This window comes from Sardina pilchardus, chromosome 8 (assembly GCF_963854185.1).
Source record: "Sardina pilchardus chromosome 8, fSarPil1.1, whole genome shotgun sequence".
NCBI lineage: Eukaryota > Metazoa > Chordata > Actinopteri > Clupeiformes > Clupeidae > Sardina > Sardina pilchardus.
The window spans coordinates 16077876-16100514 of NC_085001.1; the positions used below are offsets into that span (position 1 = coordinate 16077876).

Consider the following 22639-nt stretch of genomic DNA (forward strand, 5'->3'; position numbering starts at 1 on the left):
TAGCTGATATCTCCTAAGCCAATTGAAAGATATTCTTCAAACTTGGTGTGCTTACCCACTATAAGTTGTCAAAGAGCTGGAAACACAATTTAGGTATTGAGGTCAAAGGTCAAGGTTACAAGGGGTCACACAAATAACTCACATGCAGTATTTGGTTCATATCTCCGAAGCAGACTGATGGATCTTCATTAACTCAGTACATTTATTGTCTATGTACAAGTTAGATGAACTTAGGGACTCAGGGCCATAGGGTAAAGGGTTAAGGTCAGTTTCATCCCCTGACATACAAGGTTACAGACGGTGGAGAAATGCTAATCAACATGCCATGTTCAATTAAATTACTGAATACGCATACTGTAAAATGCAAAGTGAAATTTTTTTTTTATGTTGCACGACATAGACTTGGTTGTTTTTGACCTGGGTAGTCCCTGTCTGCAGCACAATAAGTTTAATACCCCTCTGTATATACAGTGATGATCAAAAATTTGAAAAAGAGGAATATAAAATCATCTTTTGGAAATTTGATTTTTTTTTGGAAATAACCCAACTTTAATGATACCAATCATTAAAGAATGATTGTGAAAGAATAATGTATAATACATACTGTAAATAAACGTTCATTCTTAAAATACAGTGGTCATAAATAATGGCACCCCTATGTTAAATTCCCATACAGTCAGGCAGATTTTTATTTTTAAAAGCAAGTTATTTCTTGGATCCAGAATACTATGCATCCTGGTCAAGTTCCCTTGGCCTTTGAAAATAAAATAGCCCCACATCATCAAATATCCTTCACCATACCTAGAGGTCGGCATGGTGTTATTTCGGTCAGCCTATTAGCTGGTTTGAATCTCATTGAGCTCAATGCAAATCAAACCAGCTAATACTTATGACCCCTGTATTTTAAAGAGACCCTATGCAACTTTTTCATAGTCATAAAATCGCTTAGAAATCGTTGTTTTGCTTGACTGACCAGTTTTATTGAAAACAGTCACATTTCCTCCCGCCCCTAGTGTCCCTATCCGCTATTACAACCTTGCAACTTTCTGATGAACGATCGTCTGCTGTTTACATCTGGAAGTCAGAGACGCGTAAGGAACAAGAAGAACCACGCTTGCAATTTATATATTTATATATAGCCTATATATGTATAAATATACACGCTAAAGCTGTCGGGGAAGCTCTGCAGAGAAATATGCAAGCATACCCAGGTAAAAAAAAAGTATACTTAAGTAGTATTTTCTTACCATATACTTATTGTACTTTTAACATGCTATAGAAGAGCATACTTAATTGTGTTATTTTGGAACAACTATTAGTGTATTAAGTGCACTTCAAGATATTCTTAAATACAGCTTAATTATAAATTAAATGCACTATTTTGTGTTAAAATGGAACAACTAAAAATATATTTATCATACTTAAATCATATTTCAGTTGAAGTACATTTAAAATGTCATTAAATCTGCAAATTAGCATACTTAAAGATATTCTTAAATACAGCTTAATTATAAATTGAATGCACTATTTTGTGTTAAAATGGAACAACTAAAAGTATATTTATTATACTTAAATCATATTTCAGTTGAAGTACATTTAAAATGTCATTAAATCTGCAAATTAGCATAAACATTACTGTATTTCTGTTGTCTCAAAATACTGCTACAACACAACCTTGTTCTTTTTCAACATGTTTTTATTAACACTTGAAGCACACTTAAAACATACCAAAAATATTCTTAATCCAGTATTTATGATCATATCTTAATCCAGTATTTATTATATATTAATGAGTGCATTCACAATATTCTTTAAAATTAGGTGCCTTAAATGGGAAAAAAAGGGCAAACAAATACATTATCGAAAATACTGGTTTCCAGCTGGCTAACAATTCAGCCACATGAGGTAAAATGAAGTATAAACAAAAGCTCAAATAAATAACATTTCTTGTTAATCTAATACCAATGCTAATGAGGGATCGGTTTAAGGTCCTTCAGTCATAATACCATGTCTTCACTGCCAGTGTCACTGGTAGTGCGTGGTGAGTCGCTTTGGCTGGAGGAAATAGATGAATCTGCCATGTTGTTTATGACTGCTTTCAGTGATGACACCATCTGGCAGCTCTAAAACAAGGATGCAATATAAAAAGGGTCAGTATCACATTATGACACAAAGAATAAGTATCACATTGTGGGAGGAGACTGGAGCACACTGATCTTACTTGCAGTCTTTATTGGTGCAAACAATAAACTGACGTTTCGACACTACTGTATCTTCAGACACAGTAGTGTCAAAGTTTATTGTTTGCACCAATAAAGACTGCAAGTAAGATCAGTGTGCTCCAGTCTCCTCCCTAATTGATTCTCCTGAAAGTCCTACTGAGAAGCACCTGAAACAGCAGACGAACAGCAGAGTTCTTCATTTGAAGAAGTATCACATTGTGTCAGAAAATAGAACATATACAGCGAGGATAATAAGTATTTGAACCCATGCTAAAGTTGACTAAAGAATATTTTTTTTAATTGATCTTAATGCCTTTAGTAAAAAAAGGACACCAATTGTCTTTGTGAATGTAATGTATCGTAAATAAATAAATGTTCTTCCTTAAAATACAGGAGTAAGTATTTGCACCTATGTTAAATTCCCATAGAGGCAGGAAGATTTATATTTTTAAAAGCCACTTATTTCATGGATCCAGGATACTAAGCATCCTGATAAAGTCTCCTCAGCCTTTGGAATTAAAATAGCCCCAAATCACATACCCTTCACCATACCTAGAGGCGGGTATGATGTTTTTTTCAGTTAGCCTATTAGCTGGTTTGATTTGCATTGAGCTCAATGAGCATCAAACCAGCTAATAACTGAAAAAAAAAAAAAAAAAACACCATGCCAATCTCTAGGTATGGCGAAGGGTATGTGACAGGGATGGAAATTAGCCACCCGCCACCCGCCAAATGCGTGTAGTTTTGCGCGCTGGCGGGTGAAATATGTCAACACACCCGCCACTGTGGCGGGTAAGCAACTACTTCTACTTCAAGTTGTTTATTTCATCAGAATATTAGCAGTCGCCGCAGAGATAAGAACACACGCCTTGTATCAATAATCCTCAACATCGATGGACATGACGATCACAACAAACAAGAACGGAGCGCCTTAGAATGTTGGATCTCATCATTGCGTCAGAGCCTAGCCTACCATAGATATATGTCTATGTAGCCTACTCTTCCAGTTAACGTGGCCGCTAGATAGCCTACAACCATTGACTGTATACATTTACAACAAGGCTACTGGTTAATACGTTTAGGTAGGAAATACATTGGATATATATGTATAACAGATATACCAAACTCCGAGTCATGGTACCTAAGTTAAGCACCCAGCCAATTAAACATGACCAAGGAAAAAGTGAATGGGACAACTCACAATGCCATAGGCTACCACGGTAACCTACCTAAATCATAGAAGTTAACATTGCAAGACACTTATCTTGTATATATGTCTATGCTTATCGTTTTTATGACGTCAGAAATATTTCCCTTACCTTCTTTGTTTTTTTGAACATTCACGTTATTTAATGAAAACGTGTAGGCTATCCTTGAACTTTGCGTGATTTTCCTAAAACCGAATGAACGTACTTCTTAAAGTGACAGGCACTCAATTAGACCTACACACCAACCCTGTAATATCATTAAAGACAAGTGTAATCAAAATGAAGTATTCAAATTACTGAATATTTTGAGTAATTATGCATATGCTATACATTGTTAACAAAATATATAAAGTGTATGAATTCAAATATGAAATAGAAACAAGACCAGCCATTTTCTGAGCAGGGTTGAGCAGAGATTCGGATTGCCACTGCTCTGAATGATCTGTATCCAGTTTAAGGCAATAAGGTTTTGCCAGGGGCAGATTAATGTGGCCAGGGGGCCCTAGGCTATCAAGGCTACTCAAATCTTCAGTCAGAAAACAGACATTTCAAACTGCAAAGCACATTGTGAAAATATGCCTTTATGTGCTGTGTCTTCTCTCATTCTAGTCACATATTACTTGTCATTCATATTGAATGTTCCTCTGTTATGTGGAACTACACAGTGTTTAACTCCGTTTTGAGGCAGGATGTTATTGTAATTTATAGGCTATATGTTTATTATTGTATAGCTGACACCCTGACAAGTCTGGACTGCCATTTCTTCATTGTGGAAATAATGTGTTGGTCATTGAACCAAAAACACCCTGTGGTTTGGCTAATGCATTTCTTTATTTGTCTTCAATCCATAAAGGGACATGTCCAGACCAAACACACCCCATGCCATTTGATCCACATCACAGCTACCCCCATAAGTTGGATGAGCACCCACCACATCGACGGATCTTCTAACATCAGGGGCTTTCACACGGGACAGCACTCTGCTAATTTGCTCGTCTTTCTCGCTGCTCGGTTCGGAGTTTCGTAGCGTTCTGGGTGCGAGATATTGGGGGGTCGATTTTACCCCAATATCCCTCCTGTAGAGATAGCCTACACTTATTGTCGCCTCCGTTGCAGTGTAAATCCAAGCGGTCAACGTGTCGGCTCTTGTGTGAGATGGGCGGAGATGTCAATGACACTACAACAGCCTACAGTATGTCGAACCTACCACTGGAGATTTAAAATCTGACTGATCAAAAGCAGCAATAACAGAGACAGCACATTATGACAATCTTTAAATCCACAATCACAAAGCTTCCAGTCATTTAACGTTGACTGTCTCTCAGAATGCAATATGTGGCCATAGGCTTTCTTCGAGCGATAAAACTGTCTCATCTTCAGGAAACGTTACTCTCCTTCAATAACATGACGCACAACTTTACTTCCATTCATTTGATTAACAGCTAGACAAGGCAAGCATAAAATTAGTGGCGCTATCAGTATCATCAATAACGTCCATTGTGTCTTGAAGGCTTAAAATTCTGTCAATTTAGGGATTTTTGTTTGCAGGAGAATTTGATAGCTTTCTTTAGCTATTAGCCTTTTGTTTTTGAGCCCCGGTCTCATACTTTCTTTACGACATTTTCATATTGAACTGTAACTTGAATGGCGTATATTTTGAAAAAAAATGCACCTTATGAATTCCGCCATATTTACCCAATCAGCGTCTTACTACTACTTTGAATATCTATTTTGGACCAATGGAGTTTAATGTTCATTCTCTTATGTCGATTTTAAGAAAGTCTTGTTTTGTTATGGCCAGGCTGGCACACATAGGGCCCCTAGGCTGCAGCCATATCTAGCCTATGATGATTCGCGCCTGGGTTTTGCCTATATTTTTGTAATGTAATAGACACAGTCACACTTTTTAAAAACTATTTCAGCTTGTGTAGGCCTATCAGTGCTTTCTTATTGAACACAATACCGCGATAATACCAAAAACCGTGATAATTTTGCTCACTATAACCGTGGGGTTAAATTTTCATACCGTTAGATCTCTACTTGGCAGTATAATGTATGGAACGGTTGAATATATATTGGCTGGTAAAAATGTTGAGTGGCTGGTAGATTTTAAAGGGATATTCCGCCATTTTTGGAAATACGCTCATTTTCCACCTCCCCTCGAGCAAAACAATCGATATTTACCTTGTTCCCATTCATCCAGCCATTCTGTGAGTCTGGCGATACAACTTTTAGCTTCAGCCTAGCATAGATTATTGAATCGGATTAGACCATTAGCTTCTTGCCTGCTAGCTTCATGTTTAAAAGTGACTAAGAATTCTGGTAATTTTCCCATTTAAAACGTGTCTCCTCTCAAGTTAGAAAGTGCAATAAGACCAACTGAAAATGAAACCTGGCGTTTTTCTAGGCTGATTTGACATGGAACTACACTCTCATCTGGCGTAATAATCAAGGCAACTTGCAAACGTACCATAGGCGCAGTGATATCTTACGCAGCATCTGAAAATAGTCCCCATAGACAACAAGCAGTAGTAGTGCCAGTAGCTGCAAGTTGCCTTGATTATTACGCCAGATGAGAGTGTAGTTCCATGTCAAATCAGCCTAGAAAAACGCCAGGTTTCATTTTCAGTTGGTCTTATTGCACTTTCTAACTTGAGAGGAGACACGTTTTAAATGGGAAAATTACCAGAAGTCTTAGTCACTTTTAAACATGAAGCTAGCAGGCGAGAAGCTAATGGTCTAATCCGATTCAATGATCTATGCTAGGCTGAAGCTAAAAGTTGTATCGCCAGACTCACAGAATGGCTGGATGAATGGGAACAAGGTAAATATCGATTGTTTTGCTCGAGGGGAGGTGGAAAATGAGCGTATTTCCAAAAATGGCGGAATATCCCTTTAAAATCTACCTGCCACAGTGGCAGGTGGACAAAAAAGTTAATTTCCATCCCTGGTATGTGATGATGAGGGGCTATTTTAATTTCGTACGTCATGGTTGAGGTCTGGACTCTGTGCAGGCCGGTTAAGTTAATCCACACCAAATTCTATCATCCATGTCTTTATGGACCTTATTTTGCACACTGATGCACAGTCATGTTGGAAAAGAAAGAGATGGACAATTCCATGCTCCCAACTTTGTGAGAACAGTTTTGGGGATTGCACAAAGCAATATCCGCAAAGACATGGATGACAGAGTTTAGTGTTGACTGGCCTGCACAGTCCTGACCTCAACCCAATAAAACACCTTTGGGATGAATTAGAGCAGAGACTGAGGGCCCGTCTCCTCGTCCAACATCAATGTGTAACCTCACCAATGCGCAACCTCACCAATGCGCTTCTGGAAGAATGGTCAAAAATGCCCATAAACACACTCCTAAACCTTGTAGAAAGCCTTCTCAGAAGACTTGAAGTTGCTATAGCTGCAAAGGGTGGACCAACATCATATTAAACCCTATGAATTAAGAATGGGATGTCTATTGACATCACTATACTTTGGGCAATATAGTACACACCGATGCAAGCTCCGTAGTGCTTCATCAGTGAAAAATACTGTCCGTCTCCACAGCTTATTTTATGTGTTTTCATGCAGAAAAAAAGTCTGAGGTAAATTTTTGCCGAACTTAGACTGTTTTTTGGATATTCATTTGCACTTACCAGGTATTCCTTTATGAGTTTATCGGGGTCTTCAAGTACACAACAAGTGCTTTCAGGTGGCAAACTCTCAACGAGCCAATGATAGGATTCTGCAAAACAGGGAAATATAACTGAACACTACTTTACTTACACTTACAAATTTAGCATCTTAATGTTTACAATGCCTTTCTGTGAAACCCTCCAACGTTAATTTGGATTGGATTTTTTGGAACACATTCATTTTTAGTTGGCAGGTGCATGGTACGGCCTGTAGCTCATGGCCTAATATTGGTTTTCAAAGTGGGAGGCACAAAACAACTTCTCACTAACCCAATCAATGGCAGCCATGATCTCCTTGATCTTATGTCCTGTTTTTCCTCCCTTCCTATGGCACTCAGCAGACAGCCTGGAGCAGATGATGTGCGACTGAAGTCCAAGTTTATGCCAGAACTTGACAACGCCTGTGAAATTCTGCACATATCTTGAATCATACGAGGGTAGAGGAGACAGAAAGAATGTACAAAACAACCTAGAAAGAATAACAACTAGCATACAGAAAATATTGATCTGTGTCATGGTATGTCTTGAATACAATAGTTAAGTGTGTTCTCAAATTCAAACAAATTGTGAATACAAATAACATTCCTTTAAAAACAGCCCTTAAACATGCAATGTACATTTTTGTGACTCAAACGACAGTTTAATGTAGTCAGACAGGTTTTTGGACTGTTTTGTTGACATGATATCTGCTTAAGTGACTATGAAGAGCATTCCATGCTTTTAATGAGAATATGCACATAGGTATGGGTGTCTACAACCAAAGTAACCATGAGCTAACCTGATGCTTCTGTAAGAGAGACCTCAATGACACTGATGTCTTGCACTCTGCACTGCCACATCTGTGGAGAAAGAAAGCATATCAAACTCAACAAATTTACACCATGTAAAACTATAATAGTATTAGATTACTGAATCATTTTAGAACTATGAAGAAAACATTTAATTACATTGAGGCCTTATTAATTAACAAATCACTCAAACATTTAGAGTAGGCAGCCTCTACCATGATCATGAAAAACGTATAATTACTTAATTACCCACAATTTGGTTGTAAACAAATCTTTTCAATGGCAAACTGCAATTTGCTTTACTCGTTTAACTGATATGTAAGTCGAATGAGAGCCAATAGCCTACAATAATGCTGAGCACCTCATACAAAAATAATGAGAAGTCTAATGGTTGTGTAAGTTACAGAGACTAGGCAAGATGGTGTAGTTTGCTACACGAACATTAAAATAATTCAAATGTTTCTGGACGAACTTTAGTGTCTGTACCAATGCAAATTGTTCATGACACACAAGGACAATTTGGTCAAACAGACTGGCCGTACCTACGTTTAAACATTACACTTTTCAGATAATAATCAAACTACTATTATTCTAACGGGGCAGTCACACGCTTGCGTCCGCCAACGTATGCCTCATTTTGTCACATTTCCATAAACGCGAACTGATTGGTTTGTCAGTGTTCGAAAATTTGCATACACGGAATTTCATTGGCTGGCGCTTGCGCGATCCGTCAAAAGTTGAACATTTCTCAACTTTTTAGCGGAGGCAACGTATCTCAGGCAACGCATCGGACCCACAATTCAGTGCGGCATGAAATGAAGTCCAGCCAATGTAAAGTGAATGGGAAAACAACGGACGAACGTTGGCGGACGCAAGCGTGTGACTGCCCCGTAAGGCTGGGATTATACTTGCCGTTAGACCAAACGTAAGCGTATGCGCCCGTGTGCGACCTGCTGTGTCCTGTGTACAGACTCGCTGCAGCATTACGCACCTTACTGGAGGTCTTCACCAGGGGGAGACTAGTAGCCTAATATCAGATGTGGGTGTGGCCATGTGCCATTGTTTACTCTCATGATTGCCCCCAGCTTTGATGTCGATAATGCATCTTGCAGTCACTTTGTTTTGGTAATGATCGCCCCCTACTTTCTTGTCAGTATTGCATCTCGCGGACGCGTCGTGTTCGCTTGCGACGACGTGCACGACCGACGCACCAAATGACCGCAAAATACGCGAGGCAGCCATGATGCGTACACGAACGCGTTGTCTACAGCAAGTCTAAACGTGCCTTAAAGCCCGTGCGCCAAGTTAAATGTATAATTATGATTGACACAAAATATATAGGGGAAATACATGTTTGACAAGTCGATGTATTGTTTTGTATGTTTTTCGACACATAAAGGCACAATATAAGATGATAAAGTTGGTTATTTTCAGTACCTACTTCAAACTCCCCCTACCCCCCAAACGAACGGATTGACGTCATAAGAGTGACTCCTGCAGGTCCCTGAGAGAAATGGCGGGTTGCTCAGGTTTACAGGTGTTAGGCCTACCTGTCAGTCAAATAACTCCGCCATGACCCAACTAATTTTATCATTGAAAACTTCCTCATAAAAGTCAAATCATTAGCTTTCCAGTGGTATGATTGGTTAAGGGATTTGTGTGAATCGAGAGTTGAGGTCTTCTTCAGCTGAAGGAAAAGCAGCAAGAAGCACAATAGCGCATCACATCACCTTCACGTCGTCTGAAGGAGAAAATGCGGGATCAACAGAGATTGGGTAAGTATTTTATGAGGTTATTAGTTGTTATCCATGTTATTACTTCATAGTGATTTTTGAAACGTATTATTTTTAAGTTATTTCAAGCTAAGTTATTTTTGCCGGTAGCACCGTGTGTGCTATGCCTCGTGGTTCAGACTGGTGGTGTTCAAATTCATGATATTTTGGCACACTAATCTTTAGTAGGCTAAATCAGAGACACTTATGTAGGCTACATGCATGATTTCCAGTCATTCTTGTGGGATTACTATATTATGTCAGCCAAGAACAAGATCGACCGACACTTAAAATATTTTGTCTATTTTGAACGATGTTGCTTGTCATTTAGGCTATACAGAAACTAGCTAAGATGTTGCTTGCGTTGCGTTGTCTCCATAAAATGAACTCCCGTGCATCCTTTTTGTCGAACAGCTAATCGGTATTTTATTGTCAAATAAACCTGTTATTCCGTCGAAATATGTAGCACAATTTCAATAGCAGGCTAATTGTTTGTAGGCTGCTGTAGCATCTTGCTTGTGAGCTAACCTAGCTAGCAGTTTTGTGGGTGTGTGTTTTGCTCGTGCATGTCGGTTCACTTGGTAGCATTGGTGGCATCAGAGACCACAACAACGAAATTGCAACTCTCTCACTGTTAATCGAGGTGAGCAAACTAATCACTTAAGTTATGGTAAGATCCCTCATCTAATGTCATAACACGCCTGGCTGTTGAAATGGGCACGTACAGCTCGCTAATACTAATAGCAACAGAAGCAAGCTACGTCTAGTGCACGTTTGCATAGTTAGGATCATTATGCTGATTGTTTGCTCATTCAGTCCCAATGGATTATAAAACGTATTTCCCAACATTGTTTACATATAGGTTGCAAACTTAGAAAACACGTGGGGAATCTAAACTCTCCTACCAGCATGATTAACGTATTAGCTATCCAGCTGGTTTCAATCAGCAGCGCAGCTGAGTAGCTAAAATAATGAAAATATGTCGGAGGAGAAAGAGAAACGCTGCGATAATGAAAATGTCAGAGGAGAAAGAGCAACGCTGTATGCTGCGACCAACTAGTGCAGAAGCAGAGATGTAGGCAAGCCTACAAACATGGTAGAAGTAGCCTTCTAAAGGCTTCTTTTTTCCCCCTTTAGGGAAAAAACAAATCAGATCAGCAAACCTGTTACTGCATTCAATCCAGAATGCTAATAAAGCAGCCACTGATAACAATTTTAGTGAAAAGTGTGATGGTGTTTAAGATTATGTGTAAGTGACATAATAAAACTAAACAACCTATTCACTACCATGCTTGTTTTTTTGCTTCTGTTATTTTAGATGGCACAACTGGTGGAAGCAGCCAACTGCAGGACATTGGCAACCATATGACCCCATGGACTATGATGATGGCATGAATATGGAAGATGGGAAGCCTCTGAATAAAGAGAAAGACAAGGATGTCCTGAATGTGCAGAGTAATCTCACCTATCCTTCTTTCTTGAATTTCCCCTTAGTGGTCAATAATCTATTTTACAGACATAAACGTCATTTACACCCCATCATCTGCTAGGTTTAGATGGACAGATGGACACATGTAGGCCTACACATATCAGCTGTGCCGGAACGTACATCACGTATCTGGTGTGAATGTGGTGTTATGTGTAACACAACTGTAATATATTGTATAAAGTATGATTTCATAAACATTTGTATTTACAGTTACTGTCTTAGTTAATTCAGCCTTCTGATAATCTCCCCATTTCCACCAGCTCTAGGATGCATCTAGTATGCATACCATTTTTTTTAATTCTTTAAATTGACCTTTACATTTATAGTAATGATCCATGACCTAGTCAAGTTTGGGTATATCATGTGAGTGCATTTGCATCAACCTTCCTTCATAGGAGCTTCAACCCCACATGTATTGTAAAATAAATGCTCTTAATGTTGCTCTTCATATTGCAATCTTCAGTCAATAAACAATTTTTCTTTAAATAGAATTTATGTTTTCTGTGTATTGTGTTTGAACTTCTGTACACATTTTGTTTCCTGACTGCCAGCCAGTATAGCTTATTTTCTGTTTAAGTTAGGACAAGTAGTCAGTAAATAGCCCCCTTGCTACTTTCACACAATATGACAGCTTGTGATGAGAATTATTTATTATTATTATTATTGCTATTATTGATCTTGGCCAATTAAAACATTTGTACATTCCACCTTCTTGAAACTGCTTGAAAATGTCTTCTGATGGCTGAAGCAAGAATGAGGGCCTCCGGATGTGCCTCCCCAGAATGCCATAGGCCCAACGTGTCTGTATGCTGTGTAGTCGTATTGCCACGGATAGGGATGTAACAGTTAAACTAGATATGGACAGCTGGATTATTTTTTATTATATGCTGTTGCAGAATTAATTTGATTTGTTCACTAGAGTACTGCTCTGATGATAATGAAATGAATACCAAAAAAATAATGTGAATATGTAAGCATACTGATGACTACTAGTCTTTAGGATCATTCCTGCCTGAAGTTTGGTAGGCAATCTTGAGAACAAAGGGGGTTCATACCATGCCTCAAAGTCAGGGCATGTTTGTCTGGCAGAGGGTAATGGTCAATAGGGCCCAGAACCCACGCTTCTCTGCACAAGTTCTCTACAGCTGAGACCATGGGCTGGCAATGCCTACATAAACATTATCAATCATAACGATAAAGTAGGCTATGATAACTCCTTTCTCTCCCTCTCCAACAATCGGTCATCACTCATGGTAGCACCATGATTTGCTCATTACAACGTCTCGCACCAGTCTGACAATTATGCGCTTTTCAATGAATTGATATATAACCCGGTGTTGTGTCGAATTGTGCTACCCGTTGAGTTGCGCTACCATGCAAGTGCAGTTGAAAAGACAACGGATAATTCACTGTCATGTACAACGATTGTTATGTGCTATCTCAGCGCACAATATTTCACATACCGAAGTCAACCAAAATCGCTGAGCCAAAAACAAAACCAAAAACCGGACATATTTATGTTGTTTATTTCATTTCACCTCTCCGTTTTGAAATAGGCTAGTCCTGTATGCACCACCTGGGATTCCTCGATTAAACATTGGATAGTGGGTGGCTGGTAGCAGCATTTTAGCTTGCAGAAACAGCACAAACGTGTCATTCAGAAATGCTAAACACAACGGTAGCACATTCAAGCAGCATACACTGGAGGTGCGTCCCTGGACACCGAGCGCCTGTCGGAGTTGGGAGTTGTCATAAATGCACACAAAGCGTAGTGGAAAGAGTTACGTTGAACACTAGAGGTCATATGATGTATTTCAGACAGATTTAAATGAAGCATAAGGAAGGTCAGGTGAATGTTAAGAGGGAGGACGATTGGCTAAATTAGCTGTAGGCTACTTTCAAGGTGTTTTAGTGAAGGCGCATTTTTCTACATTGGATAGGCCTGTTTTGCAAGTTATGCCTCCAAATTAATCTTCATGTTTGCTATTTAAAGTGTCTGAACTTTTGAGTTGGCTTTATTAAAAATTGATGAGAGTGAGAATTTGAAAAAAGTAGCTGCTATCGTTCTTTGGCCAAGTTATAGGCTACTTACCAAGACAACTGACTCCACCAACACATGGTTTTCTTCACACCAGATATTTATATTCCTTAATGGGAATTATTTAATATTTGTGTTTAGTCCCTCATCCCTCTCATGTCTGGGATGCTCAAAATTGTATGGCTGGGTGCCATTATAGAGGTTTGAGAGAGATTTTGGATCTCCTCAGACTCAAAACTCTCCATATTGTATAATACTTAAATAGAACTTTCGTGGCAGGACTCACTCTTCTGACGTCATAACTCAGCTGTGATTTTAAAATGTGATTTTGACAGAAATGGCTATAAATGTTACTGTATTGCAATTATTTAAGCAATATAGCACGAGTGGGAGTGGGTTGTTGCTGGATATTCCCACGGGTGTTGTTCGGCCGTAGCCTCGAGGCCGGAGGCCGAGTGGCGCAGGCAACAACACCCGTGGGAATATCCAGCAACAACCCACGACCACGAGTGCTATATTGCTTTTATACAACAATTCTACCACTTGTTTTTTGCGCTGATTTCCCATTATAATGTAAACGTTTAAATCGCTAAAACTGTCTTGTTTGTAGAACTACTTCTCTCCGCCACACATTTCTATTACTTGCAGGACAAACTGCCGTTACTAGTTCTAAATGGATGGTTGCTATGGCCAAAGGCCAGTCGTTAGTTCTAAAAGCACGTTGCTATGGCCAAAAGCCAGTCGTTAGTTCTATCCAAAGATTCTAGAACAGAGCTCTGTTCTAGAATCTTTGGTTCTATCTCTCCCGTTGTCAAGCAATAAACGTTAGCTCGTATTGCGTCTGGTTAGGACCATAGACCTAAAAGAAATGGACAAACAGACTCCGTTGTTCTCAATGGAAGGGGGCTGAAACAAAATTCCGTTTACTTTCCGTCGTACTGCGCAGACTCGTACTCAGTTCGTGACGTTAGCCTGCTGTAACTCGTCTGATAGATCGAAAACCTCTGAAATTGTTAACGTTCGTTTTTTAATATTATTATTATGTGTACTTGCCTCTAGGTAATGCTTTACCATGTCAAACAGTAGGCTACCGTAGGTTACACGCATTTTCACTGATCTTGCGAATGACTCTCAGTCATGGTTTTCGTGCAGGCTCACTCAGCTTCTTATCCAAACATTACGGGCAAACGTTAGCTTCCCTACAACAGACATGCTAAAATACTTCTTTACGGGAAACCAACGTAATATACGGGGAAGAAGTGAATTAATTTTGCCTTCTATACCCTATATAGAATACACAGAAGCTATAAGGGAGACAAAGGGCACATGTTACATGAAGTTATGGGATCGCAAAAAAATCTGAAATCTATGGCCGTCCAAGGGAGTTAGCAGAGCGTTGATCACCAGCTCATTTCGTGTTTCTACTTCCGGGAATATGCCTGCCCCCTTGGTTAGGACATGCTTTTAGCTTTGAAACATCACTATTTTACTTAGCCTACATGCCATCCAACTAGCTAATATCCACCTCCGTCATATTCTACGTTCTGAGCGTCTGTATTTCAGCTTGGATGCAACGTTACAGTTCGTTTTACACTTCACAACTTGACATTGTATCGCGGAGTGATTTATTATTAGCTGTGAAAAGTCCGAGTGGATTATCGTGGGATATTTCAACTCATGGAACGTCTCTCGGCCAATCAGAAACAAAGAAACAGCTTCTTAGAACCCAATTGTTGTATAAAGTAATACTTTTAATGGTAATTATATCTTCACTGAGCTATCTAACCATTATCCAATAAATAATAATAAAAGTTTTAAGTTAACGCACGCACTTTAAGCCATAAACCTAGGCTGCGTTTGTGCGGGGCTAGTGGCTACCTTATGTTAGCCGACCGTTAACTGCTAGCATAAAACAGTAAACACGTGAAGTCATCCTGACCTGGTCACTTCCATGAACATTCATCTTTTATGAAACAATCCCATCAAGGCATAACCATCCCTATCTTCGGCAGGGAGTGAAACCATGAGTAGAACTGACCTGGGAAACATGATAAAATTCTAACGTTAGCCTGAGATGATAACTTAGCCGCCATGACTTTTTACCTGCTCGAGTTAACATTATTTAAGGCCCATTCATGGTCAACGTATGGCAATTTACGTCCGTATTTTGTACGCACGTTCTATCCGGTGGTGTATTCATACCTCCGTCCGTATTTTACGTGTGAATGCATAGCGCCCCCACTTTTTCGTGTGATATTCCTGTGGTAGTGTTCGGTATTGCAACGTTTCATCCGTTTCATCCGTAATCATAAGCTCCTCAATTTCATGTCAAAGTACGGACGAAATCAACGGAAAGAACGTGTGAAACACTCCACACGTATCCGTACACGTATTTTACGTTGAGCATGAATGGGCCTTTACACTTACACACGAGATCTGCTGAATGATTATTTAAGTTGGTGTTATGCTAAACTCCCTAAAATTACCCCAAACTCAAAATAAGAACACTGTGTGAATAGCAAATACATACCTGACAATCCACGAGTGAGGAACAGAGGCAGACCTGCCGCAGCCAGAGAGTGTTTTGAAATAATGCTCCTACGGCGACCATTGACGGACACATTTCCTCCAAACACCTAATCGAATGCGTTTCGCACAACTGACTCCATTTCACCTAAAAACCTACTTTTATTATGTAAATCCTACGAAAAATGATTCAGTGAGATGAGCAATAGTGAGATTAATTTTTTTTGAGAGTGAGTAGGCTACTGCCAAGTCCTGAGATTCTGATACTGAATTGACATGTAAATACAATATCTGAACAAAGAACTATGTTCTTCACCTGTTATGCTACATAAAGTGCTGAACAAATGTTACTAAATAATAATAAATACACAATAATAATAAAGTATGCCTAAAACGTATGCCTATAAAATCCCAGGTTGAATAGAAGTGCTCTTAAATGTACTAAAAAGGTTTTAGAAAATTTGCAAAATCTACTGTACTAACTAGAAAGTACACTGTCAGTAGAATATAACAAAAATGTACTGGAAAAAAAGTATATTTTATACTGCCTTTAAAAATATGCTAACATTTTAGCACACTTACAGCAACATTTTATCATATTTTTTAAAACATATTTATTCATCACTTACTAAAAGTTGAACTTAATTGTATTTTTTAAAAGTATACTTTTTAGTTTAAAGAAAAGTATACTTTTGAAAAATGAAATTAAATGCAACTATAAGTAAGTGTTGAATAAATATGTTTATATAAATATGCTAAAATGTAACTTTAAGTATGCTTACAATTTAGCATATTTTTTAAAGGCAGTATAAAATATATTTAAATTTCACTCTACTGATAGTGTACTTCAGAATTCCATACTTAAGTACAGTATAGGTATGTACTAAGGAAATACAAATGTATTTCAATTACACTACTTTGAATTCCAAACACGTTTTTAGTATATTTAAGTATACTTCTTTTCGACCTGGGTATATACTTATATATATTACATAAGGCATTAAGATCAATTTCCAAAAGATGATTTTATATTCCTCTTTTTAGCATAGGTGCCAACACTTTTGACCATCACTGTAAGAATAAACGATCTGATTGTAATTACTGTAGGCAAATGTACTCAGCAGTTACATAACAGTGAAATACTTCCACTAGCATAGTCATGACGTGACCAATATCTCTTTCAGTATTGCCCATGCGGTCCTTTCCACAGTACAAGCAGTGCTACTTTCAGCTGTAAATCAAATCAAATCAATCAAATCAGGGTTATTGGCCAAGTATACTTGATAAATGATAGCTTTCTGTGAGGTTGTGACTTTCCAGAACTTAGTACACTGAGAAAAAAAGGGTTCTTGAATAGTTCTTCAGAAGGCTAGATAGTTCCCAAAAGAACATTCTCCCAATAAATTACCTTTTGGACCACAGTGGTTCCACTCAACGCAGGTTACATGAGATATTCGGTGCAACTCATAATCCATTTTGCAGTCAATTTAGTAGGGATGTGTATGTCATGGAAAAACTGATGAGCAAAATAACTGTGTAAGGGATTTTCAGAGTATTGGAAGGACTACCACTGAGGAGAAGACCGTTCTTAAAATATATGGACATTTTAGAGAGTAGACATGCTTCTTCTTGGGTGCAAAATTGACTACTTTCTCAATTAGCATTGATCTGCCCCTTTTGCGGGCCCTATGACTGACAGTAATTCTGGGCCCCCTAATAATATAAAGTATTATTGGGGCGGGGGCTCTCTGGGGCCCAATGTCAGTGCTGGACAATTAGAACATGCTGATGCTGTAGCAACTGGACTGATAGATGTAAAACAGAAGATTATATTATATTATTTTATTCCACTGCTCGGTTGAGTTCCCCATTGTCCTGCGTTCTATAAGGGTGTGCATTAACTTTAGATATACGCACGGCTATGAAGTAGTTCCATTGTTTTTGACCGTATCACACTTGAATATTAATTCGCCAAACTTGGTGTGAAGTTTAAATGCACTGTCACGTTACATACAAGCTGTAAAATACAGACGTTCAGATCATAGTAACGTTTAGCATTATGACAGAGGTGTCATTTAGCTAGTTAGGTGGCAGTAGGCTAAGAAAAATAGCAATCTTTCAAAGTTAACGTTGATCAGAATCTTGGGATATGCCAGCTTGACAACGGGAGATTAGAACTAACGACTGGCTTTTGGCCGTAGCAACCATCCATTTAGAACTAGTAACCGCAGTTTGAGAAATTAGTTGAAATGTGTCTGGGAAAAGTAGTTCTACAAACAAAACAGTTCTAGCGATTAAAACATTTAAATTAGCACCGGAAACGAACACAACGGAGTGGCAACAGTGGAATAAGCGGGATAATGGACTTCACGCCGTGCGGTTATTCAAAGTTAATGCACTTTTCTAGACAGAACGTCCCTCCGCTTCGCGTCGGGCCGTATCACCGTCTAGAACGTGCATTAACTTTGAATAACCGCACGGCGTGTCGTCCATTATCCCGTACATACAGCTCTTCACAATGCAAGTAGAATGCTCCATTGACTTGAATGGGATTTCCGAAAGTTCTACCGGTCATTTCTTGATAGAGGACCTCCGCTTCGCGTCAGGGCCTTGTTCGCCCTGTCGGTACTTATTTTCCCGATAATGACCAGCGTTCTATACATTATCCCGGATTGTACACATTTGCTCCTGCCTCCAACAAAAATAATACTTCCTTTTGCAGACTGTATGCCATTAGTTGGAATGCTGAAATTAGAGCATGCTTTCGGCAAAGGGTTAGACTCTATGCATAGGATTAATGTGTTGTTGATAGTTATCTATTTGATGGTTTATGGCACCAATAAACAATATATGGCAACATGACCACAACAGTATAGCCTTTAGTGCCACTGTCATTTAGTTGTATTTTATTTCAAGATTACATTTCAGTAAGGCTTTATATGTGATATCTTTGAGAATATGTTGACTGGGGCTGTTGCATTTTGGGAACAGACCTCCTGTGTTATCTGTTCAGTTGAAGTTAGGTATGGGCAAAAAATAATATCTAAATAGTTTGGAAGATTTTGACGGTAGATATCAATAATATAATTTAGTATGAATGTGTAAATGGGATTTAATTGTAATCTATAACTTCTGCTACTCAGCTTGTCTAAATGAATTACAATGTTGTTATTGATGTACTGAATATTTGTAATAGTACTTTGTGTTTTTTACTCCAATATCATTTATGAACTGAAACAGTTCTTTTAAAACAGGTATTCACACAGATGTTAGCATTTTTTAAACAGCAAATTATTTCAATTTCCCCTGGTTTCAAACAGGTAATTATAATGAAATACTAAAATAAGATGTGGAGTTTGATACAACTGTTTTTATACAGAAAATAAAGTTGAAAATAATGTCTTAAAGAGAAACTATGCAGGATTGGCGATTTCATCTTAAGTTTCGGTTTCGTTTTTCATGTTCGCTCGTTTTATGCTTGCATATTTCTCTGCAGAGCTTCCCCGACAGCTTATATAGTGTGTATATTTAAGCAATATAGCACGAGTGGGAGTGGGTTGTTGCTGGATATTTCCACGGGTGTTGTTCGGCCGTAGCCTCGAGGCCGGAGGCCGAGTGGCGCAGGTAACAACACCCGTGGGAATATGTAAGGGATAATCAACGACGCGCCGTGCGTTTATAGGAAAATAATGCACGTTCGAAGTGGTAATAAGGACCCGACGCCGCAGGCGGAGGGGACTTTACACTTCGATAAGTGCATTATTTACCTATAAACGCACAGGGCGCGGAGTTGATTATCCCGCTTATACCACTGCTACTATCATTTTCGTTTATTGCAGCTGTCTTAGATACAACGTTGTTGTTTTTACCGTTATATTAACATTGGCGAATTGATATTCAAGTGTAATAAGCCCAAAAAAAGGAAATACTTCATAGCCGTGCGGTATATAGAAAAATAATGCACGTTCCAAATAGCGCATCACAATAGGAAATTTGACCAAGCAGTGGTATAATTAAGCAATATAGCACGAGTGGGAGTGGGTTGTTGCTGGATATTCCCACGGGTGTTGTTCGGCCGTAGCCTCGAGGCCGGAGGCCGAGTGGCGCAGGCAACAACACCCGTGGGAATATCCAGCAACAACCCACGACCACGAGTGCTATATTGCTTTTATACAACAATTCTACCACTTGTTTTTAGCGCTAATTTCCCATTATAATGTAAACGTTTAAATCGCTAAAACTGTCTCGTTTGTAGAACTACTTCTCTCCGCCACAAATTTCTACTTTCAGGACAAACTGCCGTTACTAGTTCTAAATGGATGGTTGCTATGGCCGAAGGCCAGTCGTTAGTTCTAAAAGCACGTTGCTATGGCCAAAAGCCAGTCGTTAGTTCTATCTCTCCCGTTGTCTAGCTAATATCCACCTCCGTCATATTCTACGTTCTGAGCGTCTGTATTTCAGCTTGGATGCAACGTGACAGTACACTTCACAACTTGACATTGTATCGCGGAGTGATTTATTATACAGTAGCCTAATATTTCCTCCCGCCCCCAGTGTCCCTATCCGCTATTGCAACCTTGCAGTTTGTTCAGGAGACGATCGTTCCCTGTTTACATCTGGAAGGCTGAGACGCATAAAGAACAAGAAGAACCACGCTTGCAATTTATATATTTATATATAGCCTGTATATGTATAATTATACAACAATTGGGTTCTAAGAAGCTGTTTCTTTGTTTCTGATTGGCCGAGAGACGTTCCATGAGTTGAAATATCCCACGATAATCCACTCGGACTTTTCACAGCTAATAATAAATCACTCCGCGATACAATGTCAAGTTGTGAAGTGTACTGTCACGTTGCATCCAAGCTGAAATACAGACGCTCAGAACGTAGAATATGACGGAGGTGGATATTAGCTAGTTGGATGGCATGTAGGCTAAGCAAACTAGTGATGTTTCAAAGCTAAAAGCATGTCCTAACAAGACGCAATGCGAGCTAACGTTTATTGCTTGACAACGGGAGAGATAGAACTAACGACTGGCTTTTGGCCATAGCAACGTGCTTTTAGAACTAACGACTGGCCTTCGGCCATAGCAACCATCCATTTAGAACTAGTAACGGCAGTTTGTCCTGAAAGTAGAAATTTGTGGCGGAGAGAAGTAGTTCTACAAACGAGACAGTTTTAGCGATTTAAACGTTTACATTATAATTAAGCAATATAGCACGAGTGGGAGTGGGTTGTTGCTGGATATTCCCACGGGTGTTGTTCGGCCGTAGCCTCGAGGCCGGAGGCCGAGTGGCGCAGGCAACAACACCCGTGGGAATATCCAGCAACAACCCACGACCGCGAGTGCTATATTGCTTTTATACAACAATTCTACCACTTGTTTTTTGCGCTAATTTCCCATTATAATGTAAACGTTTAAATCGCTAAAACTGTCTTGTTTGTAGAACTACTTCTCTCCGCCACAAATTTCTATTACTTGCAGGACAAACTGCCGTTACTAGTTCTAAATGGATGGTTGCTATGGCCAAAGGCCAGTCGTTAGTTCTAAAAGCACGTTGCTATGGCCAAAAGCCAGTCGTTAGTTCTATCTCCCCCGTTGTCAAGCAATGTAGCCTAATAAACGTTAGCTCGCATTGCGTCTGGTTAGGACATGCTTTTAGCTTTGAAACATCACTATTTTACTTAGCCTATATGCCATCCAACTAGCTAATATCCACCTCCGTCATATTCTATGTTCTGAGCGTCTGTATTTCAGCTTGGATGCAACCTGACAGTTCGTTTTACACTTCACAACTTGACATTGTATCGCGGAGTGATTTATTATTAGCTGTGAAAAGTCCGAGTGGATTATCGTGGGATATTTCAACTCATGGAACGTCTCTCGGCCAATCAGAAACCAAGAAACAGCTTCATAGAACCCAATTGTTGTATAATGGGAAATTAGCGCTAAAAACAAGTGGTAGAATTGTTGTATAAAAGCAATATAGCACTCGTGGTCGTGGGTTGTTGCTGGATATTCCCACGGGTGTTGTTGCCTGCGCCACTCGGCCTCCGGCCTCGAGGCTACGGCCGAACAACACCCGTGGGAATATCCAGCAACAACCCACTCCCACTCGTGCTATATTGCTTAAATATACAGGCTATATATAAATATATAAATTGCAAGCGTGGTTCTTCTTGTTCTTTATGCGTCTCAGCCTTCCAGATGTAAACAGGGAACGATCGTCTCCTGAACAAACTGCAAGGTTGCAATAGCGGATAGGGACACTGGGGGCGGGAGGAAATATTACTGTTTTCGATAAAACTGGTCAGTCAAGCAAAACAACGATTTCTAAGCTATTTTATGACTATGAAAAAGTTGCATAGGGTCTCTTTAATCTTTTGTAATGTCAATTCAGATTGTTGATTCTATGCCTCAGCCAGCTATAGCCTCATGACCTTTAACCTCTACCTGTGACCCCATGATCTTTAATGCCTTATCATGACATTTAATGCCAATTTAGACTTAATTAACTGTGTTGGGTTTAATGAGGATCCTTCTATCTGCTTGAGAGGTATAAAACAAACATTGGATGTCAAGTATGACATCACGTGACCTTGACCTTTGACCCCAAGACACTGAACACCTACTAATTTCATCAAGAACACATGGTGAGTGAGTACACCAAGTTTGGTAAAGATCCTTTAACCAGTATGGGAGATATCAGCTAATATCTATATGTGACAATATACGATTTTGGCCAAATAGTCATTATAACATGGTCCATTCAAAGCTGTATATCTTTTTTTTGGTACAAATCTGTGCTGTAGGCACCTGAAATTCTTAATCTACATAAAATTACGGTTCGATTGATACCAAATATCCTTTCGCTATATTTACTTCCACCTTCAACCCTAAT

The 22639-nt window shown here is 39.1% G+C and overlaps 1 long non-coding RNA gene across 2 annotated transcripts; it reads right to left on the reverse strand.

The window, feature by feature from the left end:
- Positions 1-1750: 1750 nt before the first annotated feature.
- On the reverse strand, positions 1751-16031 carry LOC134089566 (uncharacterized). Of its 2 annotated transcripts, none has more exons than XR_009940080.1 (6): positions 15738-16031; positions 15147-15245; positions 7899-7959; positions 7391-7521; positions 7082-7170; positions 1751-2123 (listed from the first exon to the last, which is right to left on the reverse strand). It is a non-coding gene; the product is annotated as an uncharacterized LOC134089566 (long non-coding RNA). The 2 variants fall into 2 exon arrangements; XR_009940079.1 differs by having other exon boundaries at positions 7391-7541.
- Positions 16032-22639: the final 6608 nt, after the last annotated feature.